The sequence below is a fragment of the Haliotis asinina genome, chromosome 1, assembly GCF_037392515.1.
Source record: "Haliotis asinina isolate JCU_RB_2024 chromosome 1, JCU_Hal_asi_v2, whole genome shotgun sequence".
NCBI classification, from domain to species: domain Eukaryota; kingdom Metazoa; phylum Mollusca; class Gastropoda; order Lepetellida; family Haliotidae; genus Haliotis; species Haliotis asinina.
In genome coordinates, this window is record NC_090280.1 from 64,241,476 (window position 1) to 64,263,516 (window position 22,041).

At 47.2% G+C, this 22,041-nt stretch overlaps 1 protein-coding gene across 1 annotated transcript in view; it reads right to left on the minus strand.

The window, feature by feature from the left end:
* LOC137295975 (uncharacterized) overlaps positions 1 to 22,041 on the minus strand; it is a 59,453-nt gene that overhangs the window by 23,353 nt on the left and 14,059 nt on the right. The window lies entirely within an intron of this gene.

The window sequence follows — 22,041 nt, forward strand, 5'->3', positions numbered from 1 at the left end:
ATGTTTTTGCACATATTTGTGAATGTTAATAAATTTCCTTATAATTTTGTAAAACTTCTAGTGCAATCATATTGACAAATTTGCAGCAACTATCATCAAATTGAGGTTGGCAACTCTGCAAAGTATTGCTCACTTTGCAATCTGCTTGGTGGTCAGTTTAGTGTTTCCAGTGAGTGCTGTAATCTATGCAATATTTACGCAAATGACTATCACACAATAAACCATTATCTGATCTTGCATTTTCGGTATCAATCTATAAATGGAAGAAAGATGGTAAAACGGCAGTAGTATAGGGAATGGGGGTTTTAAAACACTTTCAAGAAAAGTCTCTACAAAGCCTTATTTACTAAATAAGGCTTTGGTTGGGTCATTAGCTCTTGCTACTATTACCCCTACTACAAAAAAGTTGGCGGTAATTACTATGCCTACTTTGTGTTGGTAGGAGGTAACACTGTGCCGTACGGTACGATCAATAATTCTTCTCTTACAAACCCCTTACCCGGCCCATCCCTCAAGTAGTACAAGTTAGGTTCGTCGGCTTTCATATCCACTTTATCTATGTTGTAAGTTTTGACTGACCATATAGGATCGGTGGCTCGCTTACGGCTATCGCCCTCGTGTTCCCCCGGCTGGTATAGATACCTCACTAAGGCCCTATCTGGTATCTTTTTCTCCTTCCCACGCAATGGAGCGGCCGACTCTGCAACTATTGATTTTAGTTTGATAGCGTCTGCCGGTTTCTTACCGGTGAGACGGGTGACTTCATGGTTGATTGCCGACACCACCTTGGGTAACCTCGTGACCCATTCAGTCGATCGTTTTCCAGGGGTGGCCATCTCCCTAGCATACTGATAGCCGAACAAGCGCTCAGCCAAAGTCCTATTAAATCTCTCAACTATGGCTTGGCTGCGATGGGCTCCGGCCGTGCCACGCCTGACCTTTGTATCGTGTTTGGCTAGCAGTTGTGACACGGCACCCATGAACTCCCGTCCGGGGTCAACTTGCAGCTCTGTTGGCCACGTCAGCGGACTGCGTTTGTATATGCGTTCGAATCCTCTAGCTACCTGGGCCGAATCTTTCGTGGTCAAGGGTTCGGCTTCCTTGTAACGACTGGCTACGTCCACTACGGTTAAGGCATACTTGTACCTCTTGTCGTGGGGTAGGAACAGTAGGTCTGCCTGGTGAACGCTATTAGGTATGTTAATACCGAACCTCCTTCTAGGCACGTAGCGTGGTGCCGGCAAATAGATCTGCCACAGGGCTTGTTTTTCAAGCCACGCTTTGGCTTCCTCCGGGGGTACTCGCGCTATTTTAGCTAGCTTATCTACTGCGCTAGCTCCTTTCCAGTACCCACGCGGGCTGTAGTAAATAGCCTCAAATTTTTTCATGTCCATACGCGTATGTGTTTATCCCATCAATAGCTATCCAACGTTTCGTGTCCATAGGCGACAGGGACGTCTTGTTTATAGTCAGTCCGTATATCTTATGTCCATCACTTCTAAGTGTGTTCATTTTATGTCTAAAGGTACGGGTCTTGAACAGGGCTTCCTTGAATCTGGCGTGTTTGATGTGTTGTTTCACCACATACTTCTTAACCCCCTTAGCCTTCCGGATCTCACTATTGTCGGCTTTCAGTATGGAGTACATCTTAGGTCTCAAACCTATGTACTCGGCTATGGGCGTGCCAGCACACTCGTCCTTCATCTTACCTAGGACCTTTTTATTTACCGTACTGTGTAGGGCATGGGTCTTAGGGTAGTCGCTGGTGTCGTATAAATCGAGGTGTTTTTTCATGTCCTCGTACACGTCCTCGGTTCGAATCTCCATCAGCAGGGAATCCGTGTCAGTGTACAGCACTTCACACCTGTCGCCGTACTGTTTCTTGAGCTCGTTGTAGTAAAAGTCGTACATCAGGTGTTTGGATAAATCGAGGATGCTCATCCCCACGTAAACAGGCCGGTTGAATTTTATGTGGCTTTTCTTCATGTGTAGGGCAACCAGGTTGTCTGTGAATATCTTACTACGGTTGAATGCCGGACTGGCTATCAATCTCCTGAGCTTGTCTTCCTCACTCGATCGAACCAGCTTCACGGTCACGCGTTTCCTCAGGTTCTCCATAGTCTTACCAAACACCGAGTTGTTCATGAGCTTGTAGAGATTTTTCTCAAAATCACTGGTGGCTTTTTTTCGTAGGTCTGTGTTCATTCTGATGTAGGGCTCCATCCATGGGCTCTGGTCGAACATGAGCACCCTGTGTATTTTGGTCAGCCTCATACCCAACGACAGGTACAGCTGTAGGTTGCGATAGTGAACGATGTACTTGGTCTTATTCATTAAGTTAGGCACGAGTTTTTCAACGTCTGTCACACGCCCACCTGACAAATTATGTTGGTACTCAGACATCCAGTCTGGGTTAACCCTCATACGTTCGGGGGCCAGGGGGTAGCTGTTGTGTGATGTGTGTAATTCCTTGGGATACTCTAAGTCAACCTCGAGGATATACCCTTTGTTCGAATCTGGTGCAACCCCCATAACATCAACGTGTGGTACCCATTCGAATCCCCCTGTAGGTAGATACTGGCTCATGGCCCAGCCGTACAGGTTGTTTGCGTCTAGGTACAGAATGTGATTGGTTGGTTTGTTAGGATCGTAACCTTTCACGTATTGATTATTTGCTTTAGCGTATCGTTTGGATGCCATGGAAATCCCACCTCGCAAACCTTTCTCAATGAATAGGTGCATGTCGTAATCTGTGAGCAATTCCAAATTAACTCCGGTCTTTTTAAGCAAGGCGTCCCACGACAGACCTGGGCTGGTGTAATACCATGCGGGGTCGAGTTTATACTGCATGAAACATGTCCGCCTAAACGTTTCAAACACGTCGGCTAACAGCAGTACATATGTCCTCAAGTACAGGTCGTGATAATCACCCAGGTTCTTACAACCCAGTTTATTCCATACGTTAGTCGCGTGCGAGTAATCATCTCGTGAGACGGACGCCTCATTCAGCTTGCTATAAAAGCAGTCAATAGGGGGTAGTCTGGTCTCGGTGAACTTGGTCCAACTATCCATGTACTCATAGGGGTACACACCCTTTCTCATAAGCAGGGGTCTAGTCTCGGCGTCTGTGTATCGATCGGTGATAGGGAAGGTATTGTTGGCCTTGACCAGACTGTCGAGTGACGACAGGAGGAACTGAAACGAGTCAATGAACCTAAGTCCGTTTAAGCTGAAGGAGATGTATCTCTCCATGTTGTTGGGGATGCACGTTATATTACCATCGATTTTCGCGATGGCCTGCATGATCAAGTGTGAGTCGTACCCTCTCAAGTTGTGAAAGACAACGGGGATGTTTATTGTCTTAGGGTTGATTTTAAGCTTGAGGTTGCACGCGTTGTGAGCGGCGCCTCTATACTTACCAGTTATGTGACAGTGATCTCTCACCGAATCACCGTTAAGTGGTGAGTCACACACGTGACAGTTAGTGCTACTAGCGTGGGCTAGCCTGTCGACTCGGGTCAGACGCATGGGAGTGATTTTATACAATGCATTCCTAATAATTTTTTCTTCCTCCTGCAAACACTTTAGAAACCTTTCAGCCGCGTCAGGCCCCCTATACACTACCGGAGCTTTCGTTTCCCCGTCACAACGGACGACAATGTATCCAAACGAACAGGCTTTATGCTCTTGTGTTTTGTGGGTAAAGGCACCACTGGGAGCCTCGCCGGCGGCAGCCACTAAGGCTTCGAAGTCGGCGTATATGATATAAGGCACAGACATTTGGTTCTTGTGGTTACCGAATTTTAGGATATTATCACCTTCCTTAGGCATGTCGACTCGTATGGCCGTCTGCCCCACACCTTGGCAATCATCCCGGTGGGATTCTAATAAATCATCTCGTGTGAAGCCATGTAGGCATCGTTCACAGAAGTGGGTCTTTTCTCTGTGTGCCGATTGGTCATACAACAGCCTGCTAAAGTGTTTTATCCATGTGTAGTGATACTTGTCACCTCGCTGGATCATGAATATATTGATAACGCGAGCGGGGGGTACCCCCCGGCTGACCTTCACTTCGCTGACCCTGTGTACTATTGTTGTGTTACCTTCGTGCCCAAAGACATTTATAGCCAGATTATTCTGTTTTTCTACTTTAGTGATCTGGGATATGGGTGTGGGTTCATCTATACCATCCCAGTTGAGCCCATCATCCTGAGGATAATTAGAAGGCCTGTTCGGATTAGTGTCAGCTGGAAATAAGGCTGACCTGATAGCTAACCTCAGGCAATCGTTTCCTCTATTCTTAACGTTTACTATAGCATGTTTGTTCCTATAGTAGGGAGGCAAGGCTAGGTATGACCCGCCTCTGAACGGCACGTAGTTAGCTATGTCTAGATAGACATTATCGATTTTATCTACAACCCACCCGGACCCCAAGTGTGTGTAGCGTTCTAGGTATTCTCGTATCTGCTGAAAACTGGTATCGATTGATGTATCAATGGTCTCTGTATGTGTGGCGACCTCTTGTTGACCTCGGAAGTAAGGCTGAACATACTCAGTGGTACTCCCAACCTGCTTATCGAGCGACATTTTCACTGTGATCTGAAACTTGATACTTCCTAGATTATTTAGTTCCTGGTTGACCTTATCAGCTATCAGAGGCTTGATATCTGTAATGTCTATGTTTCTATCAACGTGCATGCGCCAACCTCTCAAATAGTTGCCTACAGCGCGCTCAGTGCGCACGAACTGTAGGTCAATAGCTCTATTCTGTCGTAATAATTCTACAAGCTGTGGTTTTCTCATACGGGAATACCCGCCTAAACCCAAATCGTGTGCCTCGACTTTCAGTTGTTTTACAGTGGGAGGTTTTGCTACGGGGGCATGTGATAACAATGCGGTTAACCCGGCTCTCCCCAGGTTTGAATAACCCGTGTATCCAAGCTGTTTTGCTTGAGCTTTTAATTGTTTTACTGTAGGAGGGGCTTCTAAACCTAGTAATCTCAACAATGCTGACTTCCGCATTCTAGAATACCCGATCACACCTCTCTGTTTTGCGACCCGCTTGAGCTCGCTTACAGTAGACATCGTGTTTACACCTAAGAGAACCAATGTCTAATTGGTTCACAGTAAGGGGAGGTAACCCTTAAGTGGCTATCTTGAGCAGTCGCCTACGTTCTTTTATGTAGCCTTTTTTATTCTCGTAGATGAGTTGATGTCTGACTACGTTCGCTCCGTGAGCTTTACATAGACAGTAGTGTCCTTTAACCCCGATACCACACACAGAACACGTGTAGTTAGGACTTCCCATATGGAAACAACAGAACCCCTGATTCCTGCATTTCCTACCACAGGCCTCGGTCTTCCCCATAAGTATATATTCGCATCGGTATGGAGCGGGTCTCATGTTTACTTATATAGGTATTTTAATTTAATTGCTTCGCAACCAACGCAGTAGCTGCTATACCCAACACTATGAAGCCCAGTTCACGATTCATTTGTCCCTTGGATGGTGTGTAGTACTGAGCGAGTGTGGGTTTATTGAGCGGTTCCAATTGTTTACCAGTTAGTAGGTAGTATTCTTTCATTGCTTCATTGACATCATTGAATGTTTGAACGGCATGGTTTTCACGCTGGAGTTGTTCGTTAATAAAATCGATCCTCTGGAGGCGTTTTTTAACGTACTCGTCCTGTGCTCTTTGTAATTTCTCAGTAGCGAGATCGTGTCGCTTCCTTTCTTCCTGTATTTCAGCCGCGTGATCATCTCGTAGTTTAGAGAAGAGGAAATTACTCCCGGAAAATGCCAGGGCATTCACTAACGCCCCACCGACCATCATAGCTATCGTGGCCATCCCTATATTTATTTCATTATATTATCAGGTATTATTCCTTGTTTTACTAGGATGTCTTTTGTGGCCATCGCCATACCAAGGTTCATTATGAGCATACCCATATCCTGCAGGTTGAAATCTAGCTTGATAGTTGGTTGTTTAATCACCATTTTAGTCAACCGAGCGTACCCTACGGCTAGACTGGCTACCACTGTGGCGTGGTATGCGTCGTTGACGAACGTTTTCCCCTCAGACATTATGTATATGATATAAAATATTAAAATTATAACATGATATGCGGGTCGACAGTGGGGCCTGCCGGCGGCGTGGGGGGTACCCCCACACCCCCAGGGTTTCCCTCAGTTCGCTCACGTGTATATAACCATGTTATAACCACGGCAGCAGTTACACCTACAGCCAACAACAGTCGGGTTGGGTTGGCCACTTTATGTTGGTTACACCACCGTTTTTTACCGGCAGCTACTCTCTTAGGATTCTTCTGCCTGGTTACTGTTGGGGGTACCCCCACTGGTGTCACTGGTTCCTGTGAACTCACTGTTGGGGGTACCTCCACTGGTTCCTGTGCAGCATCCATCTATACTATTATTATTATTCTTTCTCTCAAATTGACAATGTTTTGCTGTGATAATCGCCGCCGTCACTGGAGCCAACAACATACCATATTTGTGGTACAGCCCGCAGCTGATAGAGCTCACGGCGTGTTCGATAAAAGGGTCTTTCTCGAGGTCCTCCCACAGGTAAAGTCGGCGCTCTGGTGGAATGGGAAGGAAGTGTGATACAATACCGGTGTATATCTGGGTCATAGCCGATCCTATTGTCTTTGTCATTTCTGCTCCGAGCTGGGACTCGTATCTAGCGTACAGCTTATCGATTTCTTCGGCTGGCATTTTGTGAATTTTATCCGGGGTGTAGTCTCCAAAGTAATGTTTGGCTTTGCCGCCAACAGCCAACGCCACCAGTTTCTCTCGCTTGGGGGAATCCCCCACAGTGGGGCCTGCGGGCGGCGTTGGGGAGACCCCCAACTGTTCGAGCAATTCCTCACACTCCATCTTATAATATAACAAGTAAGATTTAGTTTTAACTATATAATACCCGATGCAGACAAAACACAGAGAAATGAAGGTTAAGTTGCACACGACAAATACTTCAAATATCATAGCTATGCTTAGCTTTGCTTAGCTTTGCTTAGCTTTGCTTAGCTTTAGCATACTATATATGCTACTGGTTGGTCGGTCTTTAGAACGAGCTTAGCGTGTTTAGTTTCAGCGAGCTGTTTCTTCACCCGTTCCCGTTCTAATTTGCTCATCACATCGTTCTCTCTCAAACACTCCTCGAATGAATCCCTGTCCTTGCAGTGAAATAAGGCCACCCATCGCGTCTGCTCCCTGAGGTCTTTCAACACCGAGTTGAACTTCTGCGTTAGCACCCAGACGCTGTGATTTGCATGCCGGCCGGAGAAGGCCAGGTACGATAGCATGTCTCTCTTTTTTGTTATCTCGCGATTAGCGCTGCAGTCGTCCAGTATAAACAGCGTCGGTTCCCCTTTAAATTTCTCGTGAAGAGCTTTCAACCAGTCCTGCAGACGTGTTCCAGGGTCGATTTTGTGTACGTCCGGGTCCGTCATCACCCAAGGTCGCGCGTACATTTTATTCATACTCAGAGTAGGGCACATGATAACGATGTTATCGAACACATCCTTGTAGTAACTCTCCAACATATCCAACACGAAAACGGTCTTCCCACAGCCAGTCTGCCCGCACACTATGGCGCAGTGTGGGTCAGTGGGTAGTTGTGGGTACCCCCCATCAGTAGATGGCTTGCACGAATCTCCCATTGTCTATATTAAGTTGCGCGTCCATAATAACGTACAGATATAATTTCAACTTACCAGCGGTTTGAGCCTTCTTAGTAATCTGGATGGTTATCCCTTCGCTGCCGTTATCTATACGGCGCCCGCTACCGTGCAGTTTATCATCATCCGTGGATCGCATGTCCAACCATAGGGCGTACTTGGTGGTCAGGTATTCACCGATCTGCACGGAGCCGAGGTCCAGGTCCTTTGTTATGTAGTCCCCCACTGGTAGCTTTTTTATCTCATCCCACTGCTGGTGTGGCCTCATACCATGACTGAACAGCTGGTTGGGCACGCCCTCGATGGTAACTTCCACCTTTTCAATCTCGGGGTTGAAAAACTTCTCGCTGTCCCTCCGGAATGGATCGTAATCCTCCACGGGGACGACCAGGATACCTTTCATCGATCGCGCCGGCACGTTCAGGTTGATATTCCACACAGTGTCGCTCTTATCTCGCACGACTGATCTATGCCTCAGTACGCGATCGTACAGGATAGCCATCTTCCCAGAGTACTGGCTTCGAACCTGCCTGGCCAGCTCAGGGCTAGTGACCATGTCGAACTCCAGAGAGATGTTGTCTATGGCATAACTGGCCTCATCACCGTTCGGCGTACGCACTACTTTGCTATAGTCGTTAAACGTGAGCTCGTATTCGAGCCTATCACCCAGCGCGGCCTGGCAAAACGGCGCGTGTCCCGTGAGCAACTCGAAGTCGAGCGGCACGCAGAATCGATTCCCGTATGCTAGAGCGATGGCCTTTTCACCGTCCGATAGCTTGTCTTGCTGGTCTTGCGTGAAGACATACCCTATGCGCGCCCGGGTTGATTTGCTGATGCCCTGGTACACATCATTGACTCGTTCTCTCTCGCTTTTCCAGAGATCCTTGTAGCAGTGAAACACGTCGCTGTCGTCGATGCTCAGCACCTCGTTACCGCTGATCTTGACGGTCGTTTTCTTGATGATGGCTCGACCCACGTTCCGCACTAGCTCGCGTTTGTCGTTGTCGGAGGTCAACGTGATATTGAACGCCAGTCGAACAGTGCCTGGTACAATGAGGTCATTCTCACCAAGGTTTGGAAATCTAACCAGCAGAGTTTGATTCTGGTCTATCTTGCTGGGATTGTTGGTGATGGTCACCGACTGGCGCACGGCTCTGGCTCCTAATGGCTCTCTCAATCTTCTGAAAGGATCTAATTTTCTGCCGTACATTGTTATATAAAAGAAATATATTTTTAATACTAATGGATGAAGACATAGATATGACGGAGATGCCGGGCGCTAGTGCCCAGGCATTCGATGATGAGCAGGAGACCTCATTTACTAGTTCACCATTGAACCAAGAACTCTTGGAAACAACGGTAAATGATTATTACGAAAGTTTAAGAAGAGATAAAAACTACGTTGAACCACAGGGTCGATACCATAAGAATTTTTTTATTGACACAAAGGGTGTTCTACGCCTTAAGTCTGACCCAGGGGTTGACCTCTTTAACAAGAGCAATAAAAAACCACTGGCCTTGTCAACTCTAGCCAGCCGCCATGGTGTCGAATTTATCCGTAAAAATCTAAACATGAATGATTACGGTGGTGCAATACCTAAGGCCGTTAAAGAAGATCTGCAAGCTACCAGATCCCACCTCACCACTAGAGATGAAATGACACCACAGCGTGCTACAGAAGCCTCGGACAGCATAGAAAAACTGTTGAGCACCTACTGGGACAAACCGTTACCGGGGTTTGACTTTCCGGTAAGGGAACTGCGCGGCTTAGACGAAGCCGTGAAACGCGTGCGTGGAGAACTCGTGAACAACATGGGGAAACTGAACGAAATCGACGAGCACATCGCTAGGGAAAAAACCAAACTCAACGAAACTGAAAACGATGATATGAAGCGCCGTATCAATGAACGAATACGTGATTTAGAAGACGAGAGACGTACACGATTGGAATCCGCTTCCTCGAATCGTGAACAGCTTCGATCCCAGATCAGTCGTATTCGGGAAACAATCGATAGAATACTGAATGAGGATACAACTTTAGCCAACAGGATTCGGATATTGTTCCGGGAGCAAGGGATCACCATCGCCAGTATTCTGACTGCATTGGGTTTCATCATATCAACCCTGGTGGTGTCACTGACAGGGGGAACCCCCACACCTGGCGGCGGCGGAACCCCAAGTGGCGGTGGTGGTGTTAAAGACTGGATAAAAAAACTCGGGGAAGGCCTAGCTAAATTGGCTGGTAAAGCCGCCGAAGCCCTTCCCGGCATCCTGGGTAGCATCGTCTCGTGGTTGTTGAGCGCTCTGTCTAAAACTGCCATGTGGCTCAGTCAAAACCTGTGGGCAGCCATCGTCGCCGTGGCGGGTCTGGTGTACGTAGCGGCTAAGAAATCTTTAACCAAATAAGTCCTAAAGTTACCCCACCAACCACCAGGGCCGTTTTATTATCAATATGCTGCTGATAGGAGGCCTGAATATGGGGGTGTGTGGGGGGCACATGAACTTTAGACTCCGGGGGTGGCGCCACTATACCCTTTTCACGTGGTGGGATGTGTGGGATATAGGGGGTGTTAATATCGGGGTTGATACCCAACTTTTGGTCCGCCGTGGCTATGACTATTTTGTTGTTATAACCCACCACTTTTTTTATTCTCAGTTGCATATCACTCGGAGCCATGTACAACCCCACGCCGAACACGTAATTGACTTTCGATCTGGCGTATTCTAACACGTTTTGGTAACGGTCGATGGCCCTCGGGAGATCAACTGGAGAATTGATAGCATCCTCAACGTTGGAAACGAATTGTGTCTGAGCGTCGTAAGCAGTTCCCTTACCGAGGATGTTGGAACGCGTCATCGACTGCGCACCCAACAGCGCCCACACGTACGTTCGAATCGAGTCGTTCAACCTGACTACCCCGGCACGAGTGAATCCTTTCGACGTGTAAAGCATGAACATTTTCCACCCGTCTGCGGTTGACTGCTCCACTTTCTGGACTGTGAAAGCAACACCACCTTTAAAGTTCATACGATCATCCCTCCATTCATTACTCGACAAAGCAAAGTCCTGGCGTAGTATATCTCGTTTCAGTAAATCATCACTGACTTCTTTCACTGATCGCGCGCCATCATAAGGAATACCCAACCCGTGGTTCGGCCCCTGCAAACGCCAATCCGTCTTCGGGTTTATTTCGAATTCATTGCAAATACGTTCGTAGGCCCGTCTATCGTACGGGTTGTTTGTTGCGCCCCACGCTTTGTCCTGTGGGAGGGGGGCGCTGATCTCTTTAAGGATACGTCTGACCTGGTAGTACACGTGGAACTTGAACACAGACTGACTCAGCGGTCCACGCCGAGTGTCGGCCAATGTCACACCACACCCCGTTGTAGCGCACCACACGGCAAAGTTGAATTGATTCTGCCAGAACTGCATAGGGTTGTTGAACCAAGCGTGGACTGCCTCAATGTTAGTCACCGAAAGCTTATACTTATCGAACACATCTAAAAGCTGGGCATTGAAATACAACTCAGGAGCAACCACGATCTTCATGGGGGAGAAATCTACATCCAGTTTAGGGTAAAACACACCAGGGGAATACATTTTAAAACTATTATATAATGAGCATATATACTCTAACATGTACATAACACTTCCAGGAATAACGAGCGGTGAGGCCGTTCAGCTGACGCACGTCAGGTCAACTCGAAGTCGCACTCTGCGATATCACCTACCTACCGCAATGGACTAACATCAACATCAGCAACAATAAGCTGTTCGTCAGTGGAACCCGCAGTCAGATAACTGACGGCTACTACAGCGTTTGCTCTCTAAACGACGAGGTCTTCAAACCCCTGGGAGCCGAACTCAAGATGAACGACTCAAACGGCACAGTGGTGTTAATCAACAACGGAAGAATCTCCTTGAGGCTCGGCCGACCATTAGCGAGGATACTCGGTATGTCTCCTGACGAGATAAAACCAACAACAACCGTCACAGGCACGAAGTTACCCGACCTAGTACCGTACCGAGAGCTGTACATTCATCTCGATCAGGTGAGCACAACGTATAACATTCAAGGAGGTCACCCTTCCACTATACTGAGAGCAGTGCCGGTGAAAACTGAGAAATTCAACGACGGTAGAACCGAGTCGTTTTCACCACGGCAGTATAAGAGATTAACCCAGGGTAACATACCTGAGCTGACAATATCGGTGTTAGATATAAATCATAATCCTGTAAATATAGGATACCTCAGCTTAACGCTTCATGTAAAATGACCAGCGCACAAGGGCCCGGAGTGAAAAAATGCGTCAATATCGGGATCTCCGACCTCGGAGACACACGCGGTTTTGACGCTCCCGGAGTAGATGGTAAATCATACGCCTTGCAACTGAAAAACAACATTTACAAACGCGTTGAAATCCCCTCCGGTGGAACCCTAAGTGATATAGTAGATACCACAAGAGCAACAGTCAACACTAAGTACGCCCTTGTCAACACCGGTGATAATAATTGGGTAATATACCCATCGTTCGGGGGTAAACTGTTCGACTTAGACGATGTTGAGAGCACTACCGTCGTCCAAAACAAACCATATATGCTCGTCTTCACCGAAGATGACAAGTGGGTGTTGTTACCCGATAACAACTGGTTTATCAAAGTAGTATAGGGAATGGGGGTTCTGGCTCACTTTCACAAAATGTCTCTACAAAGCCTTATTTACTAAATAAGGCTTTGGTTGGGCCATTAGCTCTTGCTACTATTACCCCTACTATAAAAAAGTTGGCGGTAATTACTGTGCCTTGGTAGGAGGTAACACTGTGCCGTACGGTACGATCAATAATTCTTCTCTTACAAATCCCCTACCCGGCCCATCCCTCAAGTAGTACAAGTTAGGTTCGTCGGCTTTTATATCCACTTTATCTATGTTGTAAGTTTTGACTGACCATATAGGATCGGTGGCTCGCTTACGGCTATCGCCCTCGTGTTCCCCCGGCTGGTATAGATACCTCACTAGGGCCCTATCTGGTATCTGTTTCTCCTTCCCACGCAATGGAGCGGCCGACTCTGCAACTATTGATTTTAGTTTGATAGCGTCTGCCGGTTTCTTACCGGTGAGACGGGTGACTTCATGGTTGATTGCCGACACCACCTTGGGTAACCTCGTGACCCATTCAGTCGATCGTTTTCCAGGGGTGGTCATCTCCCTAGCATACTGATAGCCGAACAAGCGCTCAGCCAAAGTCCTATTAAATCTCTCAACTATGGCTTGGCTGCGATGGGCTCCGGCCGTGCCACGCCTGACCTTTGTATCGTGTTTGGCTAGCAGTTGTGACACGGCACCCATGAACTCCCGTCCGGGGTCAACTTGCAGCTCTGTTGGCCACGTTAGCGGGCTGCGTTTGTATATGCGTTCGAATCCTCTGGCTACCTGGGCCGAATCTTTCGTGGTCAAGGGTTCGGCTTCCTTGTAACGACTGGCTACATCCACTACGGTTAAGGCATACTTGTACCTCTTATCGTGGGGTAGGAACAATAGGTCTGCCTGGTGAATGCTATTAGGTATGTTAATACCGAACCTCCTTCTAGGCACGTAGCGTGGTGCCGGTAAATAGATCTGCCACAGGGCTTGTTTTTCAAGCCACGCTTTGGCTTCCTCCGGGGGTACTCGCGCTAGTTTAGCTAGCTTATCTACTGCGTTAGCTCCTTTCCAGTACCCACGCGGGCTGTAGTAAATAGCCTCAAATTTTTTCATGTCCATACGCGTATGTGTTTATTCCATCAATAGCTATCCAACGTTTCGTGTCCATAGGCGACAGGGACGTCTTGTTTATAGTCAGTCCGTATATCTTATGTCCATCACTTCTAAGTGTGTTCATTTTATGTCTAAAGGTACGGGTCTTGAACAGGGCTTCCTTGAATCTGGCGTGTTTGATGTGTTGTTTCACCACATACTTCTTAACCCCCTTAGCCTTCCGGATCTCACTATTGTCGGCTTTCAGTATGGAGTACATCTTAGGTCTCAAACCTATGTACTCGGCTATGGGCGTGCCAGCACACTCGTCCTTCATCTTACCTAGGACCTTTTTATTTACCGTACTGTGTAGGGCATGGGTCTTAGGGTAGTCGCTGGTGTCGTATAAATCGAGGTGTTTTTTCATGTCCTCGTACACGTCCTCGGTTCGAATCTCCATCAGCAGGGAATCCGTGTCAGTGTACAGCACTTCACACCTGTCACCGTACTGTTTCTTGAGCTCGTTGTAGTAAAAGTCGTACATCAGGTGTTTGGATAAATCGAGGATGCTCATCCCCACGTAAACAGGCCGGTTGAATTTTATGTGGCTTTTCTTCATGTGTAGGGCAACCAGGTTGTCTGTGAATATCTTACTACGGTTGAATGCCGGACTGGCTATCAATCTCCTGAGCTTGTCTTCCTCACTCGACCGAACCAGCTTCACGGTCACGCGTTTCCTCAGGTTCTCCATAGTCTTACCAAACACCGAGTTGTTCATGAGCTTGTAGAGATTTTTCTCAAAATCACTGGTGGCTTTTTTTCGTAGATCTGTGTTCATTCTGATGTAGGGCTCCATCCATGGGCTCTGGTCGAACATGAGCACCCTGTGTATTTTGGTCAGCCTCATACCCAACGACAGGTACAGCTGTAGGTTGCGATAGTGAACGATGTACTTGGTCTTATTCATTAAGTTAGGCACGAGTTTTTCAACGTCTGTCACACGCCCACCTGACAAGTTATGTTGGTACTCAGACATCCAGTCTGGGTTAACCCTCATACGTTCGGGGGCCAGGGGGTAGCTGTTGTGCGATGTGTGTAATTCCTTGGGATACTCTAGGTCAACCTCGAGGATATAACCTTTGTTCGAATCTGGTGCAACCCCCATAACATCAACGTGGGGTACCCATTCGAATCCCCCTGTAGGTAGATACTGACTCATGGCCCAGCCGTACAGGTTGTTTGCGTCGAGGTAGAGAATGTGATTGGTTGGTTTGTTAGGATCGTAACCTTTCACGTATTGATTATTTGCTTTCGCGTATCGTTTGGATGCCATGGAAATCCCACCTCGCAAGCCTTTCTCAATGAATAGGTGCATGTCGTAATCTGTGAGCAATTCCAAATTAACTCCGGTCTTTTTAAGCAAGGCGTCCCACGACAGACCTGGGCTGGTGTAATACCATGCGGGGTCGAGTTTATACTGCTTGAAACAGGTCCGCCTGAACCTCTCAAACACGTCGGCTAACAGCAGTACATCTGTCCTCAAGTACAGGTCGTGATAATCACCCAGGTTCTTACAACCCAGTTTATTCCATACGTTAGTCGCGTGCGAGTAATCATCTCGTGAGACGGACGCCTCATTCAGCTTGCTATAAAAGCAGTCAATAGGGGGTAGTCTGGTCTCGGTGAACTTGACCCAACTATCCATGTACTCATAGGGGTACACACCCTTCCTCATAAGCAGGGGTCTAGTCTCGGCGTCTGTGTATCGATCGGTGATAGGGAAGGTATTGTTGGCCTTGACCAGACTGTCGAGTGACGACAGGAGGAACTGAAACGAGTCAATGAACCTAAGTCCGTTTAAGCTGAAGGAGATGTATCTCTCCATGTTGTTGGGGATGCACGTTATATTACCATCGATTTTCGCGATGGCCTGCATGATCAAGTGTGAGTCGTACCCTCTCAAGTTGTGAAAGACAACGGGGATGTTTATTGTCTTAGGGTTGATTTTAAGCTTGAGGTTGCACGCGTTGTGAGCGGCGCCTCTATACTTACCAGTTATGTGACAGTGATCTCTCACCGAATCACCGTTAAGTGGTGATTCACACACGTGACAGTTAGTGCTACTAGCGTGAGCTAGCCTGTCGGCTCGGGTCATACGCATGGGAGCGATTCTATACAATGTATTCCTAATAATTTTTTCTTCCTCCTGCAAACACTTTAGAAACCTTTCAGCCGCGTCAGGCCCCCTATACACTACCGGAGCTTTCGTTTCCCCGTCACAACGGACGACAATGTATCCAAACGAACAGGCTTTATGCTCTTGTGTCTTGTGGGTGAAGCTACCCCCACTAGGGGGTGTGGGGGAATCCCCACCCACAACTAAGGCTTCGAAGTCGGCGTATATAATATAAGGTACAGACATTTGGTTCTTGTGGTTACTGAATTTTAGGATATTTTCACCTTCCTTAGGCATGTCGACTCGTATGGCCGTCTGCCCCACACCTTGACAATCATCCCGGTGGGATTCTAATAAATCAGCTCGACTGAAACCGTGTAGGCATCGTTCACAGAAGTGGGTCTTTTCTCTGTGTGCCGATTGGTCGTGCAACAACCGGCTGAGATGTTTTATCCATGTGTAGTGATACTTTTCACCTCGCTGGATCATGAATATATTGATAACTTGACGATCCTTCACCGGGCTGACCCTGTGTACTATTGTTGTGTTGCCTTCGTGCCCAAAGACATTTATAGCCAGATTGTTCTGTTTTTCTACTTTAGTGATCTGGGATATTGGGGTGGGTTCATCTATACCATCCCAATTAAGCCCATCATCTTGGGGATAGCTAGAAAGCCTATCTGAATTCTTGCCAGCTGGAAATAAGGCTGACCTGATAGCTAACCTAAGGCAATCGTTTCCTCTATTCTTAACGTTTACTATGGCATGTTTGTTCCTATAGTAGGGAGGCAAGGCTAGGTATGACCCGCCTCTGAACGGCACGTAGTTAGCTATGTCTAGATAGACATTATCGATTTTATCTACAGCCCACCCGGACCCCAAGTGTGTGTAGCGTTCTAGGTATTCTCGTATCTGCTGAAAACTTGTATCGATTGATGCGTCAATGGTCTCTGCATGTGTGACGACCTCTTGTTGACCTCGGAAGTAAGGCTGAACATACTCAGTGGTACTCCCAACCTGCTTATCGAGCGACATTTTCACTGTGATCTGAAACTTGATACTTCCTAGGTTATTTAGTTCCTGGTTGACCTTATCAGCTATCAGAGGCTTGATATCTGTAATGTCTATGTTTCTATCAACGTGCATGCACCAACCTCTCAAATAGTTACCTACAGCGCGCTCAGTGCGCACGAACTGTAGGTCAATAGCTCTATTCTGTCGTAATAATTCTACAAGCTGTGGTTTTCTCATACGGGAATACCCGCCTAAACCCAAATCGTGTGCCTCGGCTTTCAGTTGTTTTACAGTGGGAGGTTTTGCTACGGGGGCATGTGATAACAATGCGGTTAACCCGGCTCTCCCCAGGTTTGAATAACCCGTGTGCCCAAGCTGTTTCGCTTGAGCTTTTAATTGTTTTACCGTAGGAGGGGCTTCTAAACCTAGTAATCTCAACAATGCTGACTTCCGCATTCTAGAATACCCGATAACACCTCTCTGTTTTGCGACCCTCTTGAGCTCGCTTACAGTAGACATCGTGTTTACACCTAAGAGAACTAATGTCTAATTGGTTCACAGTAACCTTATTAAAAAATATTTCAATCCAGAAGAGGCCAAACTCGGGCAGCCGGGTCCAATTCTAGTAATTCTGTCAAATCGTCCCACGTACCTGGTAAAATATATAGTGTGGCTGTTTCAATCCAGCACTCGCCTTGGTTATAGTATTCACTTAGACTTGAAAAACGTTCTATATGGTATTGAGTCGCGATATCCCGCTCCCATTCGAAGGGGTGAGTATACTTAAAACCCTCTTTAATCCATACCACGTCCAATATTATCTTAAATCTGAAGCTTCCCCATAAAGCCAGTTCATATTTGAATATGTTTTTAACTAGAGATGCGATCACACTTTCCGCAGACATAGCTATACGTAGGTGTGTATAATCTCTAATTGGTTCACAGTAAGGGGAGGTAACTCTTAAGTGGCTATCTTGAGCAGTCGCCTACGTTCTTTTATGTAGCCTTTTTTATTCTCGTATATGAGTTGATGTCTGACTACGTTCGCTCCGTGAGCTTTACATAAACAGTAGTGCCCTTTAACCCCGATACCACACACAGAACACGTGTAGTTAGGACTTCCCATATGGAAACAACAGAACCCCTGATTCCTGCATTTCCTACCACAGGCCTCGGTCTTCCCCATAAGTATATATTCGCATCGGTATGGAGCGGGTCTCATGTTTACTTATATAGGTATTTTAGTTTAATTGCTTCGCAACCAACGCAGTAGCTGCTATACCCAACACTATGAAGCCCAGTTCACGATTCATTTGTCCCTTGGATGGTGTGTAGTACTGAGCGAGTGTGGGTTTATTGAGCGGTTCCAATTGTTTACCAGTTAGTAGATAGTATTCTTTCATTGCTTCATCGACATCGTAGAGGCGTTTTTTAACGTACTCGTCCTGTGCTCTTTGTAATTTCTCAGTAGCGAGATCGTGTCGCTTCCTTTCTTCCTGTATTTCAGCCGCGTGATCATCTCGTAGTTTCGAGAAGAGGAAATTACTCCCGGAAAATGCCAGGGCATTCACTAACGCCCCACCGACCATCATAGCTATCGTGGCCATCCCTATATTTATTTCATTATATTATCAGGTATTATTCCTTGTTTTACTAGGATGTCTTTTGTGGCCATCGCCATACCAAGGTTCATTATGAGCATACCCATATCCTGCAGGTTGAAATCTAGCTTGATAGTTGGTTGTTTAAGCACCATTTTAGTCAACCGAGCGTACCCTACGGCTAGACTAGCGACCACTGTGGCGTGGTATGCGTCGTTGACGAACGTTTTCCCCTCAGACATTATGTATATGATATAAAATATTAAAATTATAACATGATATGCGGGTCGACGGTGGGGGTACCCCCCACACCCCCAACAGTGGGGGTTACCACCTCAGGTACCACCTCACGGTGAGGGTTTCCCTCACGTGTATATAACCACGAGATAGCCAAGGCAGCAGTTACACCTACAGCCAACAACAGTCGGGTTGGGTTGGTCACTTTATGTTGGTTACACCACCGTTTTTTACCGGCAGCTACTCTCTTAGGATTCTTCTGTCTGGTTACTGTTGAAGTGGTCTCCACCGTCACCTCGGGACTCACTGGTTCCGTCACCTCGGGACTCACTGGGGTTTCCTGTGCAGCATCCATCTATACTATTATTATTATTCTTTCTCTCAAATTGACAATGTTTTGCCGTGATAATCGCCGCCGTCACTGGAGCCAACAACATACCATATTTGTGGTACAGCCCGCAGCTGATAGAGCTCACGGCGTGTTCGATAAAAGGGTCTTTCTCGAGGTCTTCCCACAGGTAAAGTCGGCGCTCTGGTGGAATGGGAAGGAATTGTGATACAATACCGGTGTATATCTGGGTCATAGCCGATCCTATTGTTTTTGTCATTTCTGCTCCGAGCCGGGACTCGTATCTAGCGTACAGCTTATCGATTTCTTCGGCTGACATTTTGTTAATTTTATCCGGAGTGTAGTCTCCAAAGTAATGTTTGGCTTTGCCGCCAACAGCCAACGCCACCAGTTTCTCTCGCTTGTCATCAGTGGGGCCTGCGGGCGGCGTGGGGGAACCCTCCAACGACAATTGTTCGAGCAATTCCTCACACTCCATCTTATAATATAACAAGTAAGATTTAGTTTTAACTATATAATACCCGATGCAGACAAAACACAGAGAAATGAAAGTTAAGTTGCACACGACAAATACTTCAAATATCATAGCTATATGCTTAGCTTTGCTTAGCTTTGCTTAGCTTTGCTTAGCTTTGCTTAGCTTTGCTTAGCATACTATATATGCTACTGGTTGGTCGGTCTTTAGAACGAGCTTAGCGTGTTTAGTTTCAGCGAGCTGTTTCTTCACCCGTTCCCGTTCTAATTTACTCATCACATCGTTCTCTCTCAAACACTCCTCAAACGAATCCCTATCCTTGCAGTGAAATAAGGCCACCCATCGCGTCTGCTCCCTGAGGTCTTTCAACACCGAGTTGAACTTCTGCGTTAGCACCCAGACGCTGTGATTTGCATGCCGGCCGGAGAAGGCCAGGTACGATAGCATGTCTCTCTTTTTTGTTATCTCGCGATTAGCGCTGCAGTCGTCCAGTATGAACAGCGTCGGTTCCCCTTTAAATTTCTCGTGAAGAGCTTTCAACCAGTCCTGCAGGCGTGTTCCAGGGTCGATTTTGTGTACGTCCGGGTCCGTCATTACCCAAGGTCGCGCGTACGTTTTATTCATGCTCAGAGTAGGGCACATGATAACGATGTTATCGAACACATCCTTGTAGTAACTCTCCAACATATCCAACACGAAAACGGTCTTCCCACAGCCAGTCTGCCCGCATATGATAGCGCAGTGTGGGTCAGTGGGTAGTTGTGGGTACCCCTGGGGGGTGTGGGGGTCTCCCCCACTAGTAGATGGCTTGCACGAATCTCCCATTGTCTATATTAAGTTGCGCGTCCATAATAACGTACAGATATAATTTCAACTTACCAGCGGTTTGAGCCTTCTTAGTAATCTGGATGGTTATCCCTTCGCTGCCGTTATCTATACGGCGCCCGCTACCGTGCAGTTTATCATCATCCGTGGATCGCATGTCCAACCATAGGGCGTACTTGGTGGTCAGGTATTCACCGATCTGCACGGAGCTTAGGTCCAGGTCCTTTATTATGTAATCCCCCACTGGTAGCTTTTTTATCTCATCCCACTGCTGGTGTGGTCTCATACCATGACTGAACAGCTGGTTGGGCACGCCCTCGATGGTCACTTCCACCTTTTCAATCTCGGGGTTGAAAAACTTCTCGCTGTCCCTCTGGAATGGCTCGTAATCCTCCACGGGGACGACCAGGATACCTTTCATCGATCTCGCCGGCACGTTCAGGTTGATATTCCACACAGTGTCGCTCTTATCTCGCACGACTGATCTATGTCTCAGTACGCGATCGTATAGGATAGCCATCTTCCCAGAGTACTGACTTCGAACCTGCCTGGCCAGCTCCGGGCTAGTGACCATGTCGAACTCCAGAGAGATGTTGTCTATGGCATAACTGGCCTCATCACCGTTCGGCGTACGCACTACTTTGCTATAGTCGTTAAACGTGAGCTCGTATTCGAGCCTATCACCCAGCGCGGCCTGGTAAAACGGCGCGTGTCCCGTGAGCAACTCGAAGTCGAGCGGCACGCAGAATCGATTCCCGTATGCTAGAGCGATGGCCTTTTCACCGGCCGATAGCTTGTCTTGTTGGTCTTGCGTGAAGACATACCCTATGCGCGCCCGGGTTGATTTGCTGATACCCTGGTACACATCATTGACTCGTTCTCCATCGCTTTTCCAGAGATCCTTGTAGCAGTGAAACACGTCGCTGTCGTCGATGCTCAGCACCTCGTTACCGCTGATCTTGACGGTCGTTTTCTTGATGATAGCTCGACCCACGTTCCGCACTAGCTCGCGTTTGTCGTTGTCGGAGGTCAACGTGATATTGAACGCCAGTCGAACAGTGCCTGGTACAATGAGGTCATTCTCACCAAGGTTTGGAAATCTAACCAGCAGAGTTTGGTTCTGGTCTATCTTGCTGGGATTGTTGGTGATGGTCACCGACTGTCGCACGGCTCTGGCTCCTAATGGCTCTCTCAATTTTCTGAAAGGATCTAATTTTCTACCGTACATTGTTATATAAAAGAAATATATTTTTAATACTAATGGATGAAGACATACCTATGGATGAGATGCCGGGCGCTAGTGCCCAGGCATTCGATGATGAGCAGGAGACCTCATTTACTAGTTCACCATTGAACCAAGAACTCTTGGAAACAACGGTAAATGATTATTTCGAAAGTTTAAGAAGAGATAAAAACTACGTTGAACCACAGGGTCGATACCATAAGGATTTTTTTATTGATACAAAGGGTGTTCTACGCCTTAAGTCTGACCCAGGGGTTGACCTCTTTAACAAGAGCAATAAAAAACCACTGGCCTTGTCAACTCTAGCCAGCCGCTATGGTGTTGAATTTATCCGTAAAAATCTAAACATGAATGATTACGGTGGTGCAATACCTAAGGCCGTTAAAGAAGATCTGCAAGCTACCAGATCCCACCTCACCACTAGAGATGAAATGACACCACAGCGTGCTACAGAAGCCTCAGACAGCATAGAAAAACTGTTGAGCACCTACTGGGACAAACCGTTACCGGGGTTTGACTTTCCGGTAAGGGAACTGCGCGGCTTAGACGAAGCCGTGAAACGCGTGCGTGGAGAACTCGTGAACAACATGGGGAAACTGAACGAAATCGACGAGCACATCGCTAGGGAAAAAACCAAACTCAACGAAACTGAAAACGATGATATGAAGCGTCGTATCAATGAACG